This window comes from Sturnus vulgaris, chromosome 9 (assembly GCF_052056855.1).
Source record: "Sturnus vulgaris isolate bStuVul1 chromosome 9, bStuVul1.hap1, whole genome shotgun sequence".
Lineage (NCBI taxonomy): Eukaryota > Metazoa > Chordata > Aves > Passeriformes > Sturnidae > Sturnus > Sturnus vulgaris.
The window spans coordinates 26,408,417-26,433,988 of record NC_142251.1 but is presented as its reverse complement, the minus strand read 5'-3'; the positions used below and the strand labels follow the sequence as shown (position 1 = coordinate 26,433,988).

The window sequence follows — 25,572 nt, the reverse complement described above, 5'->3', positions numbered from 1 at the left end:
GTGTGTCCCAGGAGCAACAGTCCAGCAGTGCTGTGAGAAACAGTGGTGATGGGGTTTTTGTTGGTTTTTTTGCCTTTTTTTAATTTTTTTTTTTAAAAGAACAATTAAATTAGTGCAAAAAACCTGCAACCCAACCAACTAAGCAAGCAAAAACACCCCCCCAAAAAAAACCTTGTTTTGCCTGTGTACAGAGAATTTTAAAATCTTCAAAGCAGTAAAAAATTGGGAGAGAGGAAAAGCAGTTAAATCAGATGTTTCTATGGTGCTCTTAGGTGAAGAGCTGACTCTGGCAGTGCTCAAAGTGCTTGGTAACCTTTTGTCTGAATATTTCACAATTGCAAAAAGAAAGAACAAAGTACTCAACCACTTACTTTTTTTTTTTTTTTTAATTAAAAAAGGTCCAGAATAACTATTAAAGGTATTAACTGTTCTGTGCTGGTTTGTCAAATTATTCTCACACATTTTGGTTTCGGTTTTGGGGTTTTCTTTATAGATGTGGGGTTTTTTTTGCAGTGTTCACCACACCAATCTCTGATTTCCTGGAGTGTTTGTCATTCCAAACATGCCACCTTCTCCTCAGGGCCTTGCCTGCTCCTCGGCCAGTCAGCTGGAATGATTCTAGCCAAAGATAATTAAAACAACAAATGGCAAACAGCGGAGAGCAAATAACGAATATTGAACCCCTGTCTGTGCAGGCAGGGGACAGATATTGGCATTAATGGCTGTGGCCCAGGAGTTGTGTTTGCAGGACCCAGGAAACAAGGAGGGTGTCATGAAAACTGCTGAATGAGGGGTTGTGGATTGGAGCAGAGCAAACGCTGTGCCCAGGACAGCTTAATTTGGCTGTCCCAACCTTTATTCCTACAGATCCCAGCGTGGTCACTTTGCTTTGGGAATCACAGCAACACAGCCAGTTTTCATAATAACATTTTGTTGATATCTCTCTTCATATTCCAGGATTGCCTTTGTCAGCTGCTGCAATTAGATCCTCTTAATGACCACATTAATAAATGGTTTTTAGTGGGATGAAATTATATTCGGATGAGAAAATGCATTCAGTGTTACCATTTAGATGTAACTCCACTGCAGGTTTTTTGATATCCATAGATTCATCCATGTGATCAGAGAATCACAGAGCAGACTCAGAACATCTTGGGCTGGAAGGAGCCAAAAGAAGAAAGTCCAGAAGAGGCACCAAGGTGATCAGAGGGATGGAAAGGCTGGGAGAGTTGGGATTGTTCAGCCTGGAGAGGAGAAGCTTTGGGGTGACCTCACTGTGGCCTTGCAGTGCCTGAAGGGGCTGGCAGGAAACATGCAGGGAGATTGTTTACCAGGGATGGAGTGACAGGACAATGGGGAATGACTTCCCACTGCCAGAGGGCAGGGTCAGATGGGATGTTGGGAAGGAATTGTTCCCTGTGAGGGTGGGGAAGCCCTGGCACAGGGTGCCCAGAGAAGCTGTGGCTGCCCCTGGATCCCTGGAAGTGTCCAAGGCCAGGCTGGATGGGGCTTGGAGCAGCCTGGGCTAGTGGAAGGTGTCCCTGCCCATGGCAGGGGTGGCACTGGAAGATCTTTAATGTCTATCTCTCCCAACTCAAACCATTCCATGATTCTGTGATTCCGTGATTCAGGTATCCGTGCAGTCTCTGTGCTTGTGAAAATGAGTATGATATGGTAAACGCTGAAAAATTGTATCATTCACAGAGAAATTAAACAACTTTCTGAGACTTTTATAGTGGTTTCCAGGTCAGGAGTCATGAAAGATTGACTTGTGTAAGAAATGCTTCGTTCCCATCTGTAAGTCTCTTTCCCTGTTGGAGAGAACTCTTGGCAGCCTGTTCTTAAGAGTGTAAATGGATCTAACTTTCTAAAACTTCATTAATGACTCACTGACTATCAATAGCTGAGCTTTTATTAATGTGTGGTGAATAGAAGTGTCATTCCCTATGACCATCATAATCTCTGGAAGTGTTCAAAAGCCTTGTGGATGTGGCACTTGAGGACATGGTTTAATTTTGGATATGGTGCTGGTGCTGCGTTGATTGTTGGTGATCTTAAAAGTGTTTTCCTACCTTAATGACTCAGATAAAGAGAGATCTCATGAAGTCTGGGGTTATCTCTTTCAGGCTCTTTCAGTTATTTTGCAAATCTTGTGGCGTTCAAACTAAAATATGCTGGTGAATTTTTTGTATTAAAATCAGCAGTGTGATGGGTGAAGAGGAAAATGCTTATAGATAAAATAGCAAGGCTGTAAACCAGGCCTAAAGTTGGTGTAATGTCTGCTGCCTGCCTAAAACCAGCACTTGGAGCACGTTTGCCCCCTTTTCTAAACTGCACAACTTGTTAAAAGTGTGTTAAGTAACCAAAGACAATTTCAATCAATAATCTGGTCTTTGTCTGACAGCTTTGGTATTGGATACATATTCATACCCTCCTTCAAAGCTGATTCCTCTTTATTCTTCAGAGGGTGAGAGCTTCATTGCTAATCAGAACACTATTCCTACTAATAACCTGTAGCAAATGAATCTCAGCCAGTTGTTTAAATTGAAATTTTTAGCTGCCAGTCAAGAGAGGTCAAATGGGAAATGAAAAAATTAAGATTAGTGACTAAAAAGAACAAATATCTCTATGCATCCACCTGTGGCTCCGTGTATTCTCTGGGATGTTAACTCCATGCAGATGGCAACTATTCACATAGCTTTCCTATTTAAGAAATTATTTCAATTCAAAGGAAAGAAACGCTTTTAAAATGCACTGCAATTGACTTTGCCAGCAGGTTAAAATATCTGTAAAATGAATATTCCACTTCAGACTGGGATTTTTGATGACTAAAGTGACTCAACTGCGTCTGCAGCAATTGTGTCCACCATTTCTCTGGGAAAAAAAAAAAATCCCAACAAAACAACCAGCAACCCTAGTGTGGAAAGAAACCTCAAATTTATTTATACAGCAGCAGGAAATACACCCCTAAACACTGAGGGCACCACGTGCAGGATGCTTCACAAGCAGAAATAATGAGTAGCTCTTGTCTCAGTGAATTCTGAGTTGATGACTCCACCAAAGGCTCGAGGAGAAAGATGAGCACAAAGGTCTGGTGACTGCTGTGAGGGCTGGAGGGGGTTATTGGCAAAAGGAGGGTTAGAAGGCTCTCCAGTCCCTGCCAGCACCACATTAAATCAATAAATGCTGGGTTGCAGCCTTCAGGTGCTGCTAATGTGAGGCATTAAAAACAATTCCAGCTGCATGATAACCTCTGATATTCTGAACTGGGCCATTTTATCTTACAGAAACACCTTTCCCAGCTCAGAGAATTATGGAGCACTTGCCCTTAAAGCCTTGGTAATTGCTGCAGGTAACACCTTGGATAACTCAGCCCTGGTTTTGCAGAGCTCCTAAATGTCCCTTGTGGAGTAATATAGGGAAGGAAGGTCACAGTGCCAATGCAGGGACATTTATCTAACAAAGGCAGCATTTGATATTGCACCTTATTTTTTGTTCTTACACTAGAAGACAAGGAAAAAGGACACTTGAAAATTACAACCTTTTTAGAGTTAATAGATGTAGGGGGCTTTCAGAGCTTAAAATTCTCTGAAACCTGAAAGCTCCTCTGTCTGACACATTTTTACCTCTAAACATTGGAATTATTCGACTGAAATCAGTGAAATCATTAATTTACACTGGCAGACATAGGAATGAAAACAGAGACAGGATCACTCCTGTCACCAGGCAGTAGGGGATGTAAATGGTTTCTCTAGATACATTCTACTTTCTCCTAATTTGTTTTTTTTCCCATCAATAACCCAATCTCTCTTCCTGTGTACCGTTGCAACAAAAGCTTCTGAGACAGGCACGCTGTCTTGAGTTATTGCCTGACTCTGGCTTTTCTGCTTTAATGCTGGAACCCTGAAAAAGCAGAAAAGGATTTTGACAATTGAAGTTGCAGGCGGGTTTGCTCTCAGTGCCATTGTAATTTACTTGCTCAGATGAATGTCTTTTACACTTCAGTAATTTCTTTGCATTGTGTGTGTTATTCATAGTTGAGTGAAGTTGAAAATCCTAAAAGATGCTTTAACTTGGCTCTTTCTAGTTGGAACTCTTAAGAAATGTTTATGGAATTATTGTTTTGCCTTGCTTTTTAGTCAGTCAGTCTCAGTTGGAAGAAAGAAACTGCATGTAAGAGAAAAGAAAGCAAAACCCCCAAACACATCCAGCAGCAAACCAAGGCAGGCTTCTTGGGGATGGGGGTATTTGAGCAGGGCTGTGTTATGCTCTCTGATGCTGTTTCAGGGGAATTTAGGGATGAGATAGCCCCAAGAACAGAACCACACCACTCAGAAACATTACATCTATAATTTATCAAGTGGGATAGGCAGAGCAGGTGGGCTGTGATTTTTTATAAGGTTTCTGCTGCGTGACTTTTATCCTTGGACACACAAATTTCACACTGCCCAGTCCTGCCCCTGTCCCTGCCCCAATGGGACCCAGGGGACAGGAATGCTCATCCCACTGCTGGATGTGTCCATTCCTGGGATGCTGCCCAACTTCTGCACCGTGGGCTTGGACCCACCCCTGACATTTGAAGTCTGTGTAGAGATAATCCCACAAGGGTCCTGCTCTTCCCTGTATAGTGCTTTATAACACTTCTGGTTGCCAAGACCTCACAGACCTGGGCCAAGAGCTCTGTTCCCACCCCACATGAGCCAATTCCTGCTGTATTTGGGTCACTATCACCCTTTAAACCCCTGCCCAATATCTATTAGAAGGTTCCAGAATCCCTAAATCATTAGAGCGAGTACAGAACTTTTGGGTAGGTTTTCCTCACAAAAAAAAAAAAAAAAAAAAATTACGTTTTTGTTTCCCCGTACATGTCAGAATTAACTCATGAGCTGGAGCTGGACAAGTGTGGCCAAGGTCTCAAGAATCTGAGCAATGCTTTCAGGGAAGGATCACCCCATGACAGCAATTTGTTGCCTTTATCAATTATTTGGAAGAGAGACCTCAGTTGGTAGAGGGGGAAATAAAAGATACATAATGCAAAGAGTAAAGAGGCAAAGTTGACAGTTGATAAAAATGTAACCTTCATTTTTCTGTTGACTGAGCTGCTGCAAAGGATATTAACAGAGACAAAGTAAAGGTCTTGCATTTTGTAGTAAAAACCCACTAGAATATCTTGCTGATAGCAGCAGACTCAATATCAGAGAAAATATTTACACCAAAAGTGCAATTTTTGTAGATTTCTTCCCTAGACACTCAATGGGATTTGATGAAAGAAATTAATTCAGGGAAGTTTTGTGTCTTATTCTCATTAGGACCTTAAAATCAACAAATCTTTTTCAAAAGACTGTGATAGTGTTGTGAGCCCTGCACAGATGAAGGAGAATGGAAAAGAAGATTCTTTCCTCTAAAGAGATAACCTAACTTAAAAACAAACCAACCCTAAAAAAACAAAGAGGCAAACTAACAGTATAAAATAACCTGAAAAATAATAATAATTTGCTGATTTGCTGTCAGTCTACATCACATCAGGAGAAGGGTGGAATGATTATGACTTGCAAACTATGCAAAAGCATTAAAGTGACCTATTTTGTTATTCAGAGCTGGAAACTCCACACAAACCCCCTATAGCTCTGAGGGAAATACAGGTCTGATTCTGCCAGGTGCTGAGCCTGCTGTCTGCTCCTCAGGAAACCTGAGGTCATGAATAACTTAAAACCTGTCCAGTGCTGCAGTAAAAGTGGGTCTCCCACATTTTTGGGAAGCCAGGTCCGAAATGGGAGTCAAGTGGAAACAAAGAAGTTTAGAGATGGTCTTTAATTACAGAAATGCAGAGAAGGAAAAAGAAAAGGCTCTCCTTTGTCTGCACCAGCCTTTGAGTTTGGGGCCATTTGGAAAGATTAGACACTGTATATATAGTGCATCCCAAGTGGGACAAACCTCTGTTCCAGTGGCAGATCATCAGCCACCAGAGCTTGCTGGGGGCAGCTCCATTGAAACTGGAAAAAGGGGTGGAAAAACCCCTTTTGTATTCAGGGCTTTGAGTCCATTCCTGTCTGTCCTCAGGTGGTGCCTACCTGCTGCTGCTTCTGACTTCACACTCTGAACATCTTAGAAAATGGGCTCTGAAACCCTTTTTTTTTTTTTTTTAAACTTTTTACTCTTTTAAAGGCATCTTTATGGAGTGCATTGTGGGTAAGGCCCTGACAAAACAATCCCTTCACATCATTTTGTGCAACATGCCAGAGTTTTTTGAGGTTGTAAAACTTCAGGGAGAACACTTTAATTAAAAAAAAAAAAAAATTAAACTGCTTTTGTTTACTATTGAAGGCCAGCCCCCTTCTGCTCTCATGCCCCACATCTTCACAGCAGTGAAACAAACTTTTTCTGATCCTTCTAATTGGGCTTTTTACATCTGCCTGTGGTACCAAGTGATGGGACCTGGACTACTTTCATCTTCAAAGCATCATTTTCACAGCCACAGCTCCCAGTTTGGGTATTTTTCATGTTTTTCCTTGTATGTACCATTACAGTTGTGCAGCAGCACTAGGAAAAAGAGAAGGGGAAAAGAAGGAGTTGGGAAAGTGAGGCTGGTGATGAGGACATGGGGGAAAGGGAGGTGCACACAACAACAACCTGGCCCCAGGGCTTGTGCTGGGCTTTGACAGAGCTGCCTGGGCTGGTGGAAGGTGTCCCTACCCACGGCAAGGGGTGGGACTGCGTGGGCTTTAAGGTCCCTTCCAACCCAACACATTCCCAGATTCTCAGTTCAGTGACTACAGCCATTAAATAGTGGAATTTCCTGAACTCTGACTTATAAAATTCAGCCCTTTTCTCCAACTGAAGGTCAAAGACTTTTCAGTTTTAACTCCATACCCTTACTCAGCTTATGGTATTATTCAGATTAGAGTGTTACTTCTTTTGTTGGTTATCTACAGATCGACTGCAGTATGAGAATCCTTTGACAGAGCCATGAATTTCCAGGGCTTTAACATTCATAGCTGGCAAATACAGGAAAACCAGCTCAGCTGAATTATCCTTTTCTTCTGGCTGTCCCTGTGACCATGCATACCTGCACACAGGTGCAAAAGTCCACATGTAAGGTTAGGAAACATGCAACTCTTAATTAAGTCAGGCTGCTTGACAACATTAACCACTTCTTCCAACTCCTTCATCTTCAGAGAGTTGTAACTGAGGTTCTCCTAAATATTACAGGGAATGGTCACAGCCTCAAGGCTGCTAGAGCTCCAGAAGAGTTTGGACAAAGCTCCCAGGGATGCACAGGCTGGGATTTTTGGGGTGTCTGTGCTGGGACAGGTTTTGGACTCCATGATCCTGGTGAGTCCTTCCAGTTCAAGGTATTCTGTGATTCAGTGAAATATGAAAAGACAGTCTTAAATCCAAACAGGATGTTGTAAAACAACCTAAAGCATGACCAAACTCTGCTTCACAGTCAAAGTTGCTTATCTCTGCTTTTGTTTCAGCCAAAGAAGCTGTTTTGCCATGGCAGCACTGCTAAATTGCATGAACCCCTTTTGGTCTGAAGATATATTTCAGTCAGAAAGCAATCGGGGGAAAATCTACTGCTTTGCAAATCTCCCCATAAATCTGAGAGCCCACTTACAATGAAGGGTTCTTCTGCCGGCTGAGAGGGAACAGAGTCCCTGTAGCTGCCTTTAATTTGAATTATATTTAACCTGGAGAATAAACTCGGCATAAGAGTTATGCTGCACCTTTAAAGTGGAGCATATGTGCCAGCCTTGAAATGACTGTAAGGTCATCCACAGACTCTGAACAATTACTCTTGTGCTAACCCCAATGACCAGATTTTAGCTAAATCATAGATACCTGCACTGTTCCCAGACTTTTCCCAAAGACTTGGAGAGATGAGCAATTTAAAACTAAGGGTTTAATGTAAACCCTGCAGATACTAAGAGGAAAAAAAATGAAATTGAGCAAAATCAGACAAATGTAGCTTGGAGAAGGACGGTTTGCAAGGGCCTGGAGTGACAAGACAAGGGAGAATGTCTTCCCACTGCTGGAGGGTAGGGATGGGATATAGGGAGGGAATTGTTGCTGCTGTTGTTGTTGAGGGTGGGGAGGGCCTGGCACAGGGTGCCCAGAGAAGCTGTGGCTGCCCCTGGATCCCTGGAAGTGTCCAAGGCCAGGCTGGATGGGGCTTGGAGCAACCTGGGCTGGTGGAAGGTGTCCCTGCCCATGGCAGAGGGTGGCACTGGATGGGCTTTCATTCTCTTCCATCCCAAACAATTCCATGGTTCTGTGATTCAGGTATCCGTGCAGTCTCTGTGCTTGTGAAAATGAGTATGATATGGTAAACACTGAAAAATTGTATCAGTCACAGAGAAATTAAACAACTTTCTGAGACTTTTATAGTGATTTCCAGGTCAGGAGTCATGAAAGATTGACTTGTGTAAGAAATGCTTCGTTCCCATCTGTAAGTCTCTTTCCCTGTTGGAGAGAACTCTTGGCAGCCTGTTCTTAAGAGTGTAAATGGATATAACTTTCTAAAACTTCATTAATGACTCACTGATTATCAATAGCTGAGCTTTTATTAATGTGTGGTGAATAGAAGTTTCATTCCCTATGATTCAACCACTTTTCCCTCTTCTTTCTACTTTCAGCACATGCATCATTAAAGGGTCTCTATAGCATAAACTTATTTAAAGATATTCCTGGCTGCTTTGGCAATAGAAAGAGACTTGGAATTTAGTTTCTAAAAGTCAGTATCCCCTCATTTAATGTAATTACAAAACTACATAATTTTAAAAAATGAGACATTAACTCCACATTTATGATATTTAATGCTCTCGGTGTGCAGATGGAATGCATGTAAATGTGAAATTTAAAAAATGGTATTTTAGAAACACTCTACTCCAGGACCTTCTGTACATGACTTAGGGGAATCGGCAGCAAATCCATTCAAGGCATGAGTTATGGATGATAAAAATCTAGGGAACTTGTCTAATAAATAATGGTACTAAAACCCTCTTCCACTGTTCTCATTTCTAAAGTGAAAATGTGCAGCCTGGTGTGACTGAAATGTAAATGGTGTGTCCTGAGACCTGTTCTCCTGGGGAGGATGAGGGCATGGATCCTCCTTGGCCAAACCATGGCAGTGGAAGCCCAGTTTCCATCCTGGAGCATCAAGTCCAACTCTTGACCCTATTAATGAGTGATCTGAAATTTTGGGCTGTGGTTGTGAGACTCCATATGTGGAAAATCGGTGCTTTGGATTTTTTTTTGAGCCTGTCATTTTGTCAAGGCCACAGCACCCTAACTTCTGGCACCAGGGATCTGTCACAGGGATCTGCATGGATCCAACACCCCTTCCAAGCTGACCTGACTATAAGAGACATCCCAGGCTCAGTTCTCCCTGACGAGCTGAGCCTCCCTATGGTGCCAATTGAGTGACAATCCCACTTGTTTGCATCCTGCATGGAATCAGGCTTCCTACATATACAGAATATTTAAATACACACAGAATACATGTGATAACCAGATACAAATAAACCCTCCTGATACACTAGGAAGAGGAAAAGCAGCACAGAAATAAAACCCAAGGGGTCTATGCTGTCGTGTTTCCCTTCTCTGTATTTCACAGTCATTTCTGCAGTTGCTGCTGTCCTGCAACAAGACAAAACTCTGCCAATTTAAGGTGAAGCGTCCAAACTCACTTGTCATCCTGGAGGTATGAACTGAGCACTGGTATTTCTTGCAGTGAGAAAAGAGGTGGGCAGGAGTGACTCATATTCAATATCTATTATAATGTAATTCCAGGTTCTGGGTTCTGACAGATGCTTGAGCTGCAGAGGGAGGGTCATGAGTGACAGAGTCAAATAAAGAGAGGGAAATGAGATGTCAAGGTAAGTTAATGGGGCTCTTTGGGTATTGCAACTCTCCTGGCTGGAGTCAACCCCCAACAAAACTGTACTTGGAACCACAGAAAAACCGTGCTTGAAAAAAGAGGTTTAATTGTTGGGAAAAAAAAAAGGTTAAGCAGGCTAAACTGTTGGGAAAATTTTAAAGGCTCTATTTCCGCCTCCATTGGCTTAGATGGTGTTGAAGAAAGGGCAAAGGAAGCTACCACAAGCAGCTTGCTTCTTAAATCCAAATCAAGAATTATAGATTCATAATATTTTTCAAGCTAAAACTATGTTTTTATATTTTCTTTAAACTAGGGCAGTTTTCTTTCATTTTTCTCCTTATGAATAGGATCAAAGCTTTCACTCAATCTCAAAGTGGCTTTTTTTGTTCTGTTGTTGAATTATAAAAATGAAACCCAAACCCAGAGTATTCTGAGTTTAGTAATTGCAAAGCAGCTTATATTTTTATCCCCCTCTTTTCCTCTGTTTTGTCTTCATTGAGAAATGTAAGAGGTTGAGAAAATGAACTTTTATAATTAAATTATTCACAAAAAAGTAAGCAAACCAGGACATCAGACTTTTCACTAATAAGCTGCTCCTTTTCTTCTTCCCCATCATTAATATCCCTTTTGCTAAACTTATTAGGATGAAAAATGGTTATCAATACTTTAGTTTTATAATCAGAAGTACACTTATTTGTTATACTCTTAGTTCCTTCTGAAACCAGTCACCTTAATCTCACATTGTGCTTCAGCAAGCTTAGACCCTGCTGTAATTAACTCCTGCTGTTTAATAAAGCAGTTTTATTTGGAAGGCAGAAACTAAAGCCTAAACTGATGACTGGGACACAAGAAAGTTGGAATGGGAATTAGCATGGATTTTCATCCAGTGGGAGCATGGAGCCATTTACATGGTCTGTTATTTGCCTCAGGTGGGGTGGCTGGAGATGTTTTAGGCTAGGACTTGCACAGTGCAATGAGACTGGCAGGGAGAGCTGGGCAGGCTGTGTGGGAGAACATCCCTTTGCCAGGTGCTGCTTTGCCAGGCACAGAGGGTGCATCCCACCAGCACCATGTCAGGCATCTCTGGCATGAGTTTTTGTTGTGGAGTGGCTCTGAAAGTGCTGTGGCCTCTTTCTTTTGTGAACAAGGAAGAAGGGAACTTTCAGGATACATGGACAGAACGTATTTCCAAGGGTCTGGACTGACAGGACAACGGGGAATGGCTTCCCACTGACAGAAGGCAGGGTTAGAGGGAATATTGGGAAGGAATTGTTCCCTGTGAGGGTGGGGAGGCCCTGGCACAGGGTGCCCAGAGAAGCTGTGGCTGCCCCTGGATCCCTGGCAGTGTCCAAGGCCAGGCTGGATGGGGCTTGGAGAAACCTGGGACAGTGGAAGGTGTCCCTGCCCATGGCAGGGGTGGCACCGGATGGGCTTTAAGTTCCCTTCCAACCCAAACCAGCCTGAATTCTGTAAATTAATTGTACTCTTTGCATCTTGCAAAAGCTTTGCTTGGCCACAGTCGTGTTGTTTCTATGAAAACATTTTTTAAAGCATCCAGTTAGTTAATTTTATTGTTCACTAAACCATTCCCTAACCCACTATTCCATGGAAGGCAGAGAACAACTGATATCCACAGTGTCAGAATACCAAAATCCCAGAATCCCAGACTGATTGAGGTTGGAAGGGACCTTAAAGCCCATGTCATTCTCCCCCCTGCCATGGGCAGGGACACCTTCTAGGTTGCTCCAAACCCCATCCAACCTGTCTTGGTCATGTGGAGTTAATTTTTCTCAGGCAAGTAGGAATTTGGAGGGTAATGTACGGGATGATTCACATGCTAAAGACAGCCCTGTTAGCAATGCCACGAATGCTGATGCTGCTTTAGCTCCTGACAGTGATGAGTGGGGTGTAATATCTGATAAAGATTAGAGGCCTCAGAATCCAAACAAAACTCCTCAATAGGAATCCCATGATACCAAAACACCATTTACAAGCTCTGACAGTAAGATAATTGGTCTGGGTGTGGCTTCTACTTACTGGAATAAATGATGATAAATAGTTCCTCTGGACTTTGACTGGGGAAAATTGAATACTCACAGATATATTTTTATATTATTTCTGCTGTCAAAAGTCTGGAGAATGGAATGCCTGTGCATTTTTTGTGTGATCTGTGAGTAGAACAGGGCTGGCTGTGCACAAGCCAACTACTGCACTGCTTCATTGTGCTCCCACAATCTGCTCCTTCCTCCATCATATCCTGTGTTTCTCAACCATAAAACCCACACCAGAGCCATTCCTCCTTCTGCCATCACCCACAGCCATTATTCTTGCCACCTGTGACTTTTCCATCTCTTAAGAATTTTCTCTTGACCTGAAAATTGGATTGTCATCTCAAGATGGATCATGAAAGGAGGAAACATTGCTCAATGAATCCATTCCTAACTCTCCTCTGTGAAATAGTGGGAAGTAATGTCAGGATATGTGATGTTCATCCATCACTGTCAAAGTGTCTCAGAAACCATCAGTTTCTGATGCCCTTTCCTGCAGCCACCTCTACATGACCAAGATGCTCCAGGTGATGTAAAACAAGCCTTGGGGAGGGGAAACTTGCTGGAAGAACAGAAAGGAAGGCAAGAACGACAGATTTCTTTACCCTTCTGACAAGTTTGAGGGGCGGAGGAGTGTGAGTGTTGAGCTCATTCACGTCCTTTTTGGGGGGTCAGCGAGGGAGATGATGCTGGGAAAGTGATGGAGGAATACTTTTTATCAGTTCCACGTATGAGGAGCTATCACTTTGTCCTCATAGCTAGCAGGGCAAATGCAGTTTGGGAAGCTGGGCCTTATTACCTGACTCCAGATTTGTCCATTAACCTCTGCATTTCAATTCATTTCTGCTACTGAGCCGTGCAGGAAGCTTAGGATTTACAAGGAGAGTGTTGACGTGGCTTTGAATTTAACTTTAACCTGCAGGCCTATTCCCTCTAAAATTGTGTCTGCTTTCATCACGAAAGAGGAGAGGTACATTTGTCAGTGCAGTGTTAAACACGAGATGCTGAGTTGCCAGGAGGAGCATATTTGTTATGACAGGCAAGATGAAGTATCCACTGTCTTTTAACCAAGTAAATATTGCAGGACTGCTCATTAAAATGCAGAGATCTGTCTTCATCAGTTGGCCCCCCTTCTGCAGATCCAAATTTTGAGGTGTTAAGTGACTGGAGAGGGGTTCAGCTACCAGAGCTTGGATTAGGCAGTGTGGGATTTCCCTCTGCAGCTTTTGCTGCCTCATCATCATTGAAGACAGAATGCTTGCCATTTGCAAATAAAATTGAAAATTAGTATTTCCAGTGAGAGGAATGTAGGTAGAAAAGCGATTGCAGAATGAGAGTGGAAAGGGAAAAAAGAAGTATCCCACTTTTGCTGGTTTGGAGATAACTTGGATATGATGAAATGGAAAGTGATGCAGATTTTCAGATTCCATCACTCCAAACTGAGTAAGCACTAAAAGGGCTTCTGCTAAAACTGATGGTTCCAGTTGTGCAGAAAATATTGCTGGTGACTCTCAGCCCTCTCGTGGTCCACTATTGGGGTAGAAATTAGAACACCTTTCTTGAGGAGACCTTTCCAGCTAACATTGCAGTTACTTCCTCTCCTTTTCCCCATTAAACCTGCCATTCAAACGCAAAGCACACATTTCACCAGAGGAAAAGATGATTTCCTAGGGCCAGGTGTTTTTTTTTTTTTTTTAGCACTTGAATCCAACTGAGTAACAAAGGGAAGAATAACACACTTCAAGCCTTCAAATCATACATTTTGCACAGCCCTCCAGCTGTCGGGGGGGTGGTGCTGTCAGCACATGCTGACTGAGTTCACCCATCACAAACTCCTCATACCATGGTACATTTGTTAAAATGAAAGGTGCCTCTCGCAGAATAAATCTTAAGGAATGTATTGCCATTAACTGGAACCATTGTTGGTGCCTCCGACTGAAAATTCTTTGGAAATTTCTTGTTAAGGGAAGTGCTTCTGTGGCAGAGGACAGGGAGCAATTGTGTGCAGAATTTATATTGCTTCAGTCTGCTGGAAAGCATTGATAGACATGAACTGAAGTCGATTGGAGAAATATCCCTGTGAAAACTTCTGTTAATTTTATAATAGCACGTTCCAGCAGCAAGGCAGGAAGGAAAACTTCTCTAATGGTTACAATGTAGGTTATTTTGCTTGACTTGCTGTCTCAGATTAAGCTGACATGTCCATCTGAAGCCATCTGTGACAGGATTCTTACGAAGGAAACTATCTAGATGTTGGAGTTTGAAAGGACCATCGAACTTTGTAAAAAAACCCAAAGTACAGGCAGATGCTTAGAAAAGGTAAAGGTGTCAGAAAACACCTTTATGTGCCTTTAAGATTAAAGGTGAGATTAACATCTCCAGGTGCAACAGTCTTTTCATAGAGAAACCAGATTCACCCAGCTCAGAAGTTTCTAGGCAAACCTCCCACTTTCCACAAACTGATTTTAAATGCACAAGCAAGCAAACATTGATGGGATTTTGCAAAATATTACTATGTTGATTCATTTTATGGCATCCTGAGTTTATTCTGAGAGCAGAGCATTGCAATTTTAGTTTTGGAGAGCTGGGCAGGACTCACAGAGACAGTGGAAGTGAGACAAAGTTTTTGCTGGGGTTTCATTGCTCAGGTAATTACATGAATGTCTGAATTAAAGGATCTTTTGATAACGAGAGGGTCCAAACACACAGAGGACAAGCTGCCAGAGCATTTCTGTAAAACCTGGGTATTTTGGCACTCCAGAGGTGGTTTTTTTGGTTTTTTTTTTTTTGTTTTTTTTTTGCGAGCTGAAAAATATGTGTATCTGTGCATCCTAATATTCAAAATATTCTCCTGGTGTGGGGAAACGGTTGGGACACACGGTCCCGGCTCTACACTTTATGTCTGCATTTTGTTCCCTACAAAGCAGACACACAGAGGTTAAAGTGTTTATCCTGCCCTCCTTTGGACTCCTCTGGGAAGAGAGTTTTTAGTCTCAGGATACTCCTGGAGCAGAGGTGGATGTTTCTGAGTCACCCAGGCTGGATTATCCCTGTCCCGGGAAGACAGAGCCGGGGTGTGGAGTTAAACTCAGGAAGGTGCCAGCACCCAGGAAAACCAGGGTTATCTAAGGGTTTGTCTTTCTTGTTCGGGGCTCACAGCCACGGCTGTGAAAGACACACCAGGATCCCTCTGTTGTCACCTCCTCTGCTTGACAGGCAGCCCGTGCCAAGCACGGGGGATGTCAAAACACGGTGTTATTTTGTGAGGAGCACCAGGTGCCTGAAGAGGAAGAAATTGCTGGTTTACTTGGTGTTTAAGGCACATTAATAATACAGTTGCTTTGATTTCTTAAACTCTAACTAAAGGCTGTATTCAAAAGCTGCTGTCTTCAGTGCCTTTGCAATTGAATTACAGTCCCCCACACCATATTTTTGGATCTTAAATAATTCTCTTTTGTGATTGCTTGACAAGAATCAGACGTCCTCCCACCCCATGCCAGTGTCTACTGCATGTTTAATGTCTTTATCTGGTTCTTCTTGCATTAGTCATCTGAGTGTTTGACAGGTATACATCCCGGGCTTTTAAAGTATATTTTTATTCATCTATTCATGGGCTCAGTGCAGGTTCTGATATCCATCAGTGCCATTGCCTGAAATTAAAGTTAAACTCTTTTCTCTCGTGGATTGATTAGCACAAACAGATCCCGGTGATGATTTACTTAAACCCGACTTTTCTCTTTACCAGCAGGAGCGCTGTCTTCCAGGACTCGGATTCATCCAGCTGGCTGCAAATCCCAAGTACTTTGCTGTGTCACAGGATGGGAGCGTAGGGTGGGAAATGACCACATTCAGGTGGTCCTGCAGCCCTTGCGACCTCCCCTGAGGATGTCTGAGTGCTTGTATTGTCTTTTGGGTGTTTTGAACCTTTCTTAGCACTGCCAGGGATTTGTCCATGTTGATATTTGGTGGCCTGCCTTGCTTTTATGGCAAATTTCAGCTTCCTTATCATAGTTTCACAGCAGCCTCTGAGTTTTATGTTGCATTTGGAGTTGGGAAATACGGACACATCCCTTCCAATTGCAAGATGGCTCAGGAGGAATGAATAAGTCAACTCACGTCCCTGCTGTCTGCTGCTCAACTTGAGCCCCTGCTGTGTGCTGAATACCTGGTTTTCCAAGCAGCAGGATTGCTCTCTGGTGGGGCAGAGCCTCCTTAGCAGCAGCAGTTCAGGCTGCTTGGCAGGACAGGTGAAATTCAATTTGGCAGCGTGGAAAGAAGTGGGGAAAGTTTAGGGGGGAAATAATTTTGGCCCTGTCACATCAGAGCACAGGAAAGGAGCTGGGACAGGCCACTGGTGCTTAGGGAAATGCTGGGAGGGAAGGTCTGGCGTGGAAGGGGTGAGTGGTGAGGATGGGGGTGTCTGTGCCCTAAGTTTGATTTCCCTGATGCTCTTCACTACAGACTCCTCTTGTCAGAGCACATCTCCATACACTGGTGCTCCTGTTGCCTCTCCCCACCACAACTTCTCCTTCTTTTCCCCAAAACCTTGCTCTGTTGCCCTGCAAGGTGACCGACATCCCCATGCCAGAGTGCCTGGCTGTGCCATGGATTAGCTATCCTGGTTTTCTCTTGCTGGCAGCCTTGTCTGGAGGGTCAGCAGCTCCCATCCCCAACCACAACCTCCTGACAGGCAGGAGAAAGGATCCAGGGATAAAATGGCATTCTGGGCTTGGTCGGCTGGGATCAGGATCCTGGTGGATGGCCGAGGCTCTTTGTCTGTCCCTGGAAATCTGACATTGGTGTGTGCCAGTGCCCTCGGTCAGCCCAGGTGACTTTTGATGCCATCCCATCTTTTCCCTCAGAATTCCTGCTTTTGATCTTCCTGGAACACTGCTGGAAATTTCATCTGAGACCTGAGCAAGTCACCAGTGAGTTGGTCCCTTCTACTCAGATTATCCTGTGAATTCAAACACTGTTCAGGGTTCAAGGCACAACATGATGAGAAAGGAGAGCCAAAAATGGGACAGCAGATTTTAGTGTCAGGTATGCACTTCTTTGATGCAGCAGTCAAATAACAAGGGGTGAGAAATATTCCTGTTTTACAGACTTCACGCTCCATATGGTAAATATATATTGTCTGAATTCACTGGGAATGGGCTCAGCGTTTGGCTCTGGAGAAAGTGTGTCTGCACTAGACATGCTAAAATAAGAATAAGAAATAAACACCAACATATTTGAGACTTGAAGTTTGTGTTGCATGCAATGTGTGAAAATAAGTCAAAGCACAGCTAAATAGTCAAATATTCATAGGCTGAGATAGGTAAGATTAATTCTAAATAACTCATATCTAACATCTAATTTTAATGCCTCTTTGTTTTGTACAGTGAATTCCAAATATCTCGTAAAAAATCTCTATTGATCTCCCCAGCATTACAAGAAATGAGTTTTAAAGAACTGCTTTTAAGCAAGGTGAAAATGCATACAAAGGAAATAGTTTTGGAAAATCTGTTGCTTCTGGCTGCAGCCTCTGCTTTGCAATGTAAAAAGTGATATTTGATTTAGGGAATTTTGAGGTTTATATGCAGATTTGCACGCTTCAGCCATATTTATTATATTCTGAATTGTTTTAGATGAAAACAAGAACTTTTTGGCAGTTTTTGATGGTGAGATGCCTTTAGTGACAGAATCTTACTCAGTGAGGAATTTTATACTTTCTTCCTCCCCTGGTAAAGCTTTTTTGATTGACGCTGAGTAAAGATCAGGCTTTAAATTTGCATAGTTGCCTCTACATATAGGAAATGCCAAATGACTTAGAAAAGTAAAGGCAGTTAACTTAAAATAGAAGATCTACTCTTCTACTTTTTGGATGAGATAAGGAGCAAAACTCCATGGTTCTAGTGATATAAAATTATCCAAATTAGGATGTGAAATTGCTTTAGGGACTTTTTTGATGTTATGTTTGTGTGGGATCTGGCAAATTAAAGATGATGGCAGATGCCTAATTCCAGGACAAATTAGATCAGTTTCGTTTCTCTGAGATAATGCAGCTATCGATTTATTTTACCTTATCTGGCTTATGCTGAATTTTTCTCTACTTCTAGAAGGAATTTTTTTTTTATTAATTTCCTAATTTTTGTTGAGACAGATGAATGTGAAAATGTTAAGTTATTTCCTAGGGATACATCACTGTCCTGAAAAATCTGAAAAATCGTAGCAGCTTTACCAACCATGCAGGTACATCAGCTAAAATTCTAGCCATGGTTTTCCCCCCTTTCTTCTTTATTTTAGGGGATGTAATGAAGATGCATTATCTAAAACAAGCAAACACTATCTCTGAGAATGAACACCTTATTTTTTCACAGAAAAAATTGGCAAATCTGTCTTTTAATGAAAATAGGGGTTTTTAAAGTTAGAAATATTTTCCTCTTTGAAATTTCATTTTTCCAATCCTAATTTTCCATAGTTAAATTTTTCAATATTTTCCTTAATCCTCTTCATTTTATTTGGTATAAGATGAAAAGAAAGAAAAAAAAAAGCTGCTGGAAACAGATTTATATTATCTTTACTGATGATATTAATAAAAAAAAAAAGGGCAAAATCCTGTTCTTTGATTCTCCTGGGAGCAGTGTTTTGGGCTAATACTCCATGTCTTTCCTGTCCTTTTGCAGGAATTGCCCCTCTCCCCTACCCCTCATCGCCCAGTGTGTAGTGCTGTCCAAACCTGCTGTGCTACACTTGGACTAATTCCAGAGGCATTAATGGATTTAGAGAGGACATCCTGACATCCCACATGTTTATTTTTCTCAGTGACAGCCCCCCAGAATGCTTTGCATCTGTTGAAAAGTCATCTCTCATTCTTTTCTCTTTCCCTTTTCTTCTTTGGAATGCAGAGGGACCAACTGGTAACTTGTATTCATGTTTTTATATCTTGAGATGATTGTGAGCAGCACATCTTTTAAGAACATTTGTCCCCTTTAACAAATACCAGATTCTACTTAGATGATAATGAAATTCAGATGAGTTCTTCTGAGCATTGAATTGTTAGCATTTTGCATCCACTTTTATAATTGAATATTGTGCCAAGTTTACTGATATTTCCTTTTTTTTCCCCCTTCTCTCATCTCTTAACTGTGCCTGCTTTGTCACTCCCCATTGTGGTGGTAGCAAGACACACACAGGGAGGGAACTGCATATTTGCACACCAAGTTATTCTCACAGAATGGAATGGGAGCAAATGCCAGTCTGTGAGAAATTCAAAGGATGGTGATAAGGAGAGCAATTATTTTTTATGTCTCATTGTGCTGGCTTTAGCTGAGGCAGAGTTCATTTTCCTCCCTAAGGCCACTGTAGGCTGTGGATTTGGGATCTGTGATGAAAGCAGTGCTGGTGACACAGGGACATGGAAGCACAGCTGGTGACACAGGGACAGCTGGTGACATAGAGATGTGCTCACACAGAGCCAAGGCGTTTTCTGCTCCTCACCCTTCCCAGCAGCGAGGGGCTGGAGGAGCACCAGGAGCTGGGAGGGGACAGCCAGGACAGGTGAACCTAAGTGCCTCAAGGAGTATTTCATATGTTCAGTATGTAGGTTTTTGTGGTTTTTGTCTTCCCAAGTCACCGTTCTGAGGGATGGGACCTGCTCTCCTGGGGCCACTGCACACATGCCCAGCAGAAGCAGGGAATGAATTCCTTGGTTTGATTTCCTTGTGTGCTCACCTTTTGCTTTCCCTATTGACCTGTTAGGCTGAGCTGCCACTTTGGGCTCCACAACAGCACTTCCAGTGCAGCCAGGACACTGCTTTTGGGATTAGTTCTTGCAGCACAGAGAGCACAGAGAGAGGCTGAAGACCTGGGAAGAAACTTCAAGACTTTGAGGAACTGCTGCAGAGACTAAAGATTTCTGGGTGCACAATTTGCTGCATATTAAAATGCGGATGTGCACTTGAAATTCTACTTTCCTTATTGTTTTACACAGCTATTGATCACTGGGAAATGGGCTGGTCTGACCATCTCCTCTTTCCTTTGACAAGAGTTGACTGCTGCAGCAAGGGATCCCTGGCACAGAACATTTTCCATGGAACACAAGTGTGATCCTGCCTTCTTCTTCTGTGGCTTGGTAAAATGCATGCAGACAGCTGGATAACTGTGGGATCGATATGTCTGAATAACTGCTTTAAACGCCTTCAATTCCTGCTCCTCTCCACCTCAGTTCTCATGTGGAAAGCCTCACAAGCACTAGGAATGCTCTGAAGTCCAGACAACTCTTTGTCTTCCCACTTCTGGTTCATTCCAGCACAGCTCCACTGACTCTGTGAAGTTCCACTTGATTTCCACAAATAATTATGTAAAATTTCTAGAAAAGTGAAATGGAAATGGGATCTCTGATAAGGAGCAGGATAATGGCTTCTGAGTCCTCAGGCTTGCTATCTGTGGCTGGTGACAATGATGCTGTGACATTCCATTGACTTCTTGAAACTTTGGTGGTTAAAAAAAAGAATGGCTTCTATTCAACAAAGACCTTATTTACTCCAACACATCTCAAATGCGTGTTCCTACCCTTTTTATCCCTTTCACATGACACTAAGTTTCCCCCCTCCTGTGTTATGTATTTCAATTATATGCAGACCTTGAATGTCATTTTCTAATCCTCCGTGGTTCATTTAAAAGTCTTGTAGAATAAAACTTATTGGTGTGTTCATTAAAATGTCAGAAATATTTTTGACTTCAATTAGATACTACAGTAGTTTTATCCAAAGTGTGCGTAAAGTACAATAACTATGTCAGGAGGATGTAATTAACAGCAATTTAAATGAACAATTGTCTTAAATTTTTCTGGCTCTTCATGCATGATAACTTAATCAAACAGCAAAGTTCTTACAGACTTACTCATTTTAGAGAGAGGTGAAACACTATAAACTCTTTTATAAAAAGTCAGATTGAAACCCATAAAATTACTGAGCTAAGGAAGGCATAAAAAATGGAATGCAGAAGTGTAGTTCCTTCCAGTGTCAGCATATTGCAGCCAAAGCCAGTTGGAAAAAAAAGACAATTTATGGCATGGTCACCAATTCTGAGGACTGAAAGGTCAGAATCATACAATCCCAGAGTGGTTTGGGTTGGAAAGGACCTTGAAGATCCTGCCCTGGGCAGGGACACCTTCCACTAGCCCAGGATGCTCCAAGCCCCATCCAGCCTGGCCTTGGACACTTCCAGGGATCCAACTGCTCTGGGAACCCTGTGCCAGGGCCTCCCCACCACCATCTGGAACAATTTTTTTCCTTGTGTCTAGTCGTTGCCCTTGGTCCTGTCATTACAGGAGTTGCTAAAATGTGCTTTTTAGAAGCTTTTTTAACATACTGAAATATTGCCATAATGTCTCACCGAACCATTCGCTTCTCCAGGCTGAACACCCCAAGTCCCTGAGCCTGTTCCAGCCCTCAGGGCACACTTGTGTCCCTCCTCTGGACCTGCTCAGACAGCTCCATGCCCTTCTTTCCTGGAACACCAAGGCTGGATGCAGTGCTCCAGGGGAGAGCTCACTGCTGTGCTGCACACTTTTGCTTGCATTAGAATACATAAAACACTGGGGCCTTCTGCCCTATTTTCTGCCATCATTGTGACACAGAACATCAGTCACTGCCCAGTGAAGGCTGTGCCTCATTTGCTTCTGGCTTCAGTGGCCTTAAATGCAATTGTGTGGAAACCACTTCATTCGACAGCATTTTAGACGGGATTGGTCGTGGTGGGTGAGGAAACTGTGGCTCCAAAAGCAGGCAGCTTTCTTTTGGGAATTGGGAGCCCACTGAGTAGTGCCACATACAGCTTTATAACAATTACAGAACTTGGTTAGATTTATTTGTGTTATTCCTTTTCATCCAAATGCATCTGTTTGTCAAAACAGACATTTTGTGGTAAAGTCTGATTTTGATGAGCATCTCGATTGGGTTTTGGTTGTTTGTTGTTTTGGGGAGTTTTTGTTTGCTTTTGTTTCCATTTAAGGATTGCTTGAAAACACTTGTAAAGGTTAATTTAAATTTTCTTGATTCATTTATGACTTTATTCTGAACTGCAAGCTAAATGTAAAACATGTGCAAAAATATGGAAAAGAAACTCCAACAAAACCTTTCCCTTGGCCTAAAGTTAGCCAGGAATTTGTAGACAGGTGACAAAACAAAACCTAAATCCATCCAAAGGCTCCTGAAATGGGGAGAAACCATTCCTTGCCCATCTTCAGTGATTATAACTTCATATGAAACAACGAAAACCACTCAGGACATGATCAAAGCTGCTTCTCCAGCTGCTGGAGCTTTAAATAAAATCAAGAGCTGGAGCACACAGAGGAAGTGCTATGTCAGGTGAGGTGGCCAGCATCTCAAAGGGCCTCTGCTCTGGGATGGGCATGGGCAATTCCTCGGTCTGAGAGTTTCTGAACGAGGAAAACTTGCTCTTGACACAGTCTGGGTCTCCCTGGGGACTCTCCTGTTGCCCCTGTGGTGGGAGAGCATTTGTGCTTGGGTTTGAAGCCACTTTGTCCTCGGCACACCCACACGTCAATAATGAGCTGGGCTTCCCTGACACCGACCTCAGCTGGCCACTGAAACTGGGTTTGGCCACATCTGGAAGCTCCCAACCAAAACAGCACCTCCAGCTTTACCACAGAGAGTCCCTGAGGTGTGGAGTTTGTGTTGTAAGAGATGTGCACCCTGAGTGACATTCCACACTCACAGTGCCAAGCCAGGAGGAGAGAACCAGAGCAAAGGATGTGACTGTGATGCACAAACTCCTGGACAAGTTTAATGGTTTTCCCTTTTCCTGGTGCCAGAGCATAAATAAAAGACCAGCTCTGTGAAGTATTCCTCAGCAGAATAAAACAGAGGAGAGATTAAGCTGCAGTGGGCTGCCTTTGTATTCAGCTGTGGTGTTTGCTCTCTCTTCTCCAAGCAATATTGGCTGTTCTGTGAGCTATAAAGGAATTTTCAGCTGCTTTTTCTTGCTGGCTTTCATTGCTGTTTTTTAATTAAAGCTTAAGGAATTAAATGAAGCAGGGATGCTGGGGTTACACAAGGATGAGAAAAGATCAGGCAGTCAAATCCACCAAGGAGCAGTGGGGCACGGGCTGATTCTTGGATTATCATCCTCAATGATTGCTTTTTCCAGTTTAAAGAATAAACATTGATGCATTTTAAGCATTTGGGTGAGGCTGACAACGTACAGCTGCCTGGGAGAATTAGATCTGAAGCAGATTGGGAGCTACTTTATTAAGATTTTGGGTGAGATTTGCAGAAGATGCACCAGCAGAAGGCTTCTTTCTGTGCTATCGTTTTGGGGAGGGAGAAATGAATCATCAAATGCTTAATAAGAGATCTACCTGTTTGGAAGGGAACATCTATTGCATGAGGCATAACTCTCCCTAATACAGCAGTATATCTATTTATTAGGCACAAACATTTGTAACAGTGATTGTTTTGTTTACAGACTGTGGCCACATTGTGTAATTTAGCTGCAAGGTGCCATATTTAATTGAGATGGGGGAGGAAATGAGACTATCAGCCACGCTCCTAATATTTACAGACATGGAGCTCTACTTTTCCATTACTGTTGTAATGGATGCAGGTTTGAATTAATTTTTAGAACTGCCAGGAATAGCAGCATATTGGATTCTCTCACTATTTTATGTTCTGTGTCCCTGCAGTGTCTCTTGATTGCTACTCATTAGAAACAGGCTACGCTTGTGTTTACCAGAACAAAAAATATTCCCTTTCCTCACTGCACCTTGCAATCCAAACTTTGCCTTTGATTTAGAAATATGCAAATTAAATATTTAAAAGTTTCAAAGACTGTATCTTCTACCGTTTTAAACAATGATGAGATTTTATGATGAGGATTTTAAATTATATTTCATGTGCCATAGGCAAGAGAATTGTGGTAATTCCTTTGCTTCATTTTCTTTTATGGGAATAATAATGTCTGTTTATCTGGAGACGAGCACTGAGGTTTTATTTCCATGGTGTGGTGGGATAATGACTGGATAGGTGAAGTGCTAAGCTGGGCTTGGGAGAGCTATAGGCAGTTTCTGGATCTATTTCAAAGCTGTGGGGCTGGTCTTACATCTCTGTGGGATTTGGCTTTGAAGTTGTCCCTGTTTGTACACCAAGATAAACATTCTGTTGGGGGACCCAGAGAAGTGTCACGTCGATGACAATCCAGTTTCGGGGTGAAATTCCCTTCGTTTTGTGAATCTTCTGGGCTCACTCTTCTCCAGAGCTCAGCTGCTCTACTTACATGGGTGCCAGCAGATACCAGTGTAAAAATTACAGCATGGGGACTTGTGAGTGGCCTTCACACAGCTGAATTTGATTCTGAAAGTGTCCCTTTAAGAAATTTTATTTTCATTTTAATCTGAATTACATTTTGAAGGCTTTGAACTGTGTTATGTTTGGATAACTCTATAGGATTTTGCAGAATATGCAGCAGCTTAGGTCATATCATGGAATCCCAGAATGGTTTGGGTTGGAAGGGACCTTAAAGCCCATCCAGTCCCATCCCTTTCCATGGGTAAGGACACCTCCCACTATCCCAGGTTGCTCCAAGCCCCATCCAATGTGGCCTTGGACACTTCCAGGGATCCAGGGGCAGCCACAGCTTCTCTGGGCACCCTGTGCCAGGGCCTCCCCACCCTCACAGGGAGGAATTTCTTCCCAATATCCCATCTAACTCTGTCCTTCTTCAGCTTACAATCATTTTCACTCATCCTGATGCTCCATGCCCTGATGAAAAGTCCTTTTCCAGCCTTTTGTAGGCTCCCTTCAGGCACTGGAAGTATCATGTGTAAGCTTCCAAGCAAAAGGTTATTATAATGTGACAGGAGTGGAAATCAGGGGGCTCTCAGGAACTCCTTGACATTTACTGCTGTTAGACCCTGAAGGGAGTTTGGGTTTACAGAGTCCTGGGAGTAAAGTTTCTATCAGTGCATCCACCCTTGAATCTCTACATTTTCAAGGTCTGGTCTCTGAACGTGTGTCCTTGAACATGGCACACTCAGGGTGACCAGGGAGCTGGTCTGGCCTTCAGTGGTGATGGAAATGCTCAGATCCTTGCCTGAAATAAATTGTGTCTCATACACAGCACTGTTGAACACAGAACTTTTATCCCCTTCACATACATGGACAAAAACGATTTCTCCCTGTAGCTGCCAGTTGCTTGTTTGGTAATCCGGCTAAAGCACAAGCTTTAATTAAGCCAAATTTCAAATCTACTGTGGAAAATAATGTGACATTGTCAGATTTTAATTCTTTATTTGAGACTGGAGAAGCTGGGTTGCTAAGAGACAGCAGTTTGTTTTTTTTTTTTACAAAATGTTACTCTGTTTCATAGTTCCTTAATTAATTTTCAATGTCTGGTGTTTATATAATGCCAATCTCAGCATATCAGACAGTTTGCTCACTGTGCAGAGAGGAAGTGGAACATGAGGGAGCCTCTCTGGAGGTGGTGGCAGGGTTAGGGAGTGATGTCCTCTGGCCCTGGACACCTCCAGAAGCTGGGGCTGCTGCACTGCAGAGCCCATGGGAAAATTTCCCTGCTCTTTGTTTCCTTCTGACTTTCTCTGTCCTGCTTTTGAGCTTCCTGGTTGCTGAGTGGTTCCTT

General features: G+C 42.6%; 1 long non-coding RNA gene across 7 annotated transcripts in view; it reads left to right on the top strand.

Moving 5' to 3' along the window:
• Nucleotides 1-25,572, top strand: part of LOC148222867 (uncharacterized) — a 55,566-nt gene that overhangs the window by 5,825 nt on the left and 24,169 nt on the right. For 4 of the 7 annotated variants that reach the window (XR_015805534.1, XR_015805532.1, XR_015805529.1 and 1 more), the window contains exons 2-4: nt 7,210-7,332; nt 9,617-9,703; nt 9,793-9,878. The exons of 1 other annotated variant lie outside the window; for it this stretch is intronic. This is a non-coding gene — a long non-coding RNA (uncharacterized LOC148222867). Of the gene's footprint in view, nt 1-654; nt 1,200-7,209; nt 7,333-9,616; nt 9,704-9,792; nt 9,879-25,572 lie in introns of those variants that run through there. 2 more of the 7 variants (XR_015805533.1, XR_015805531.1) reach the window with 2 other exon arrangements.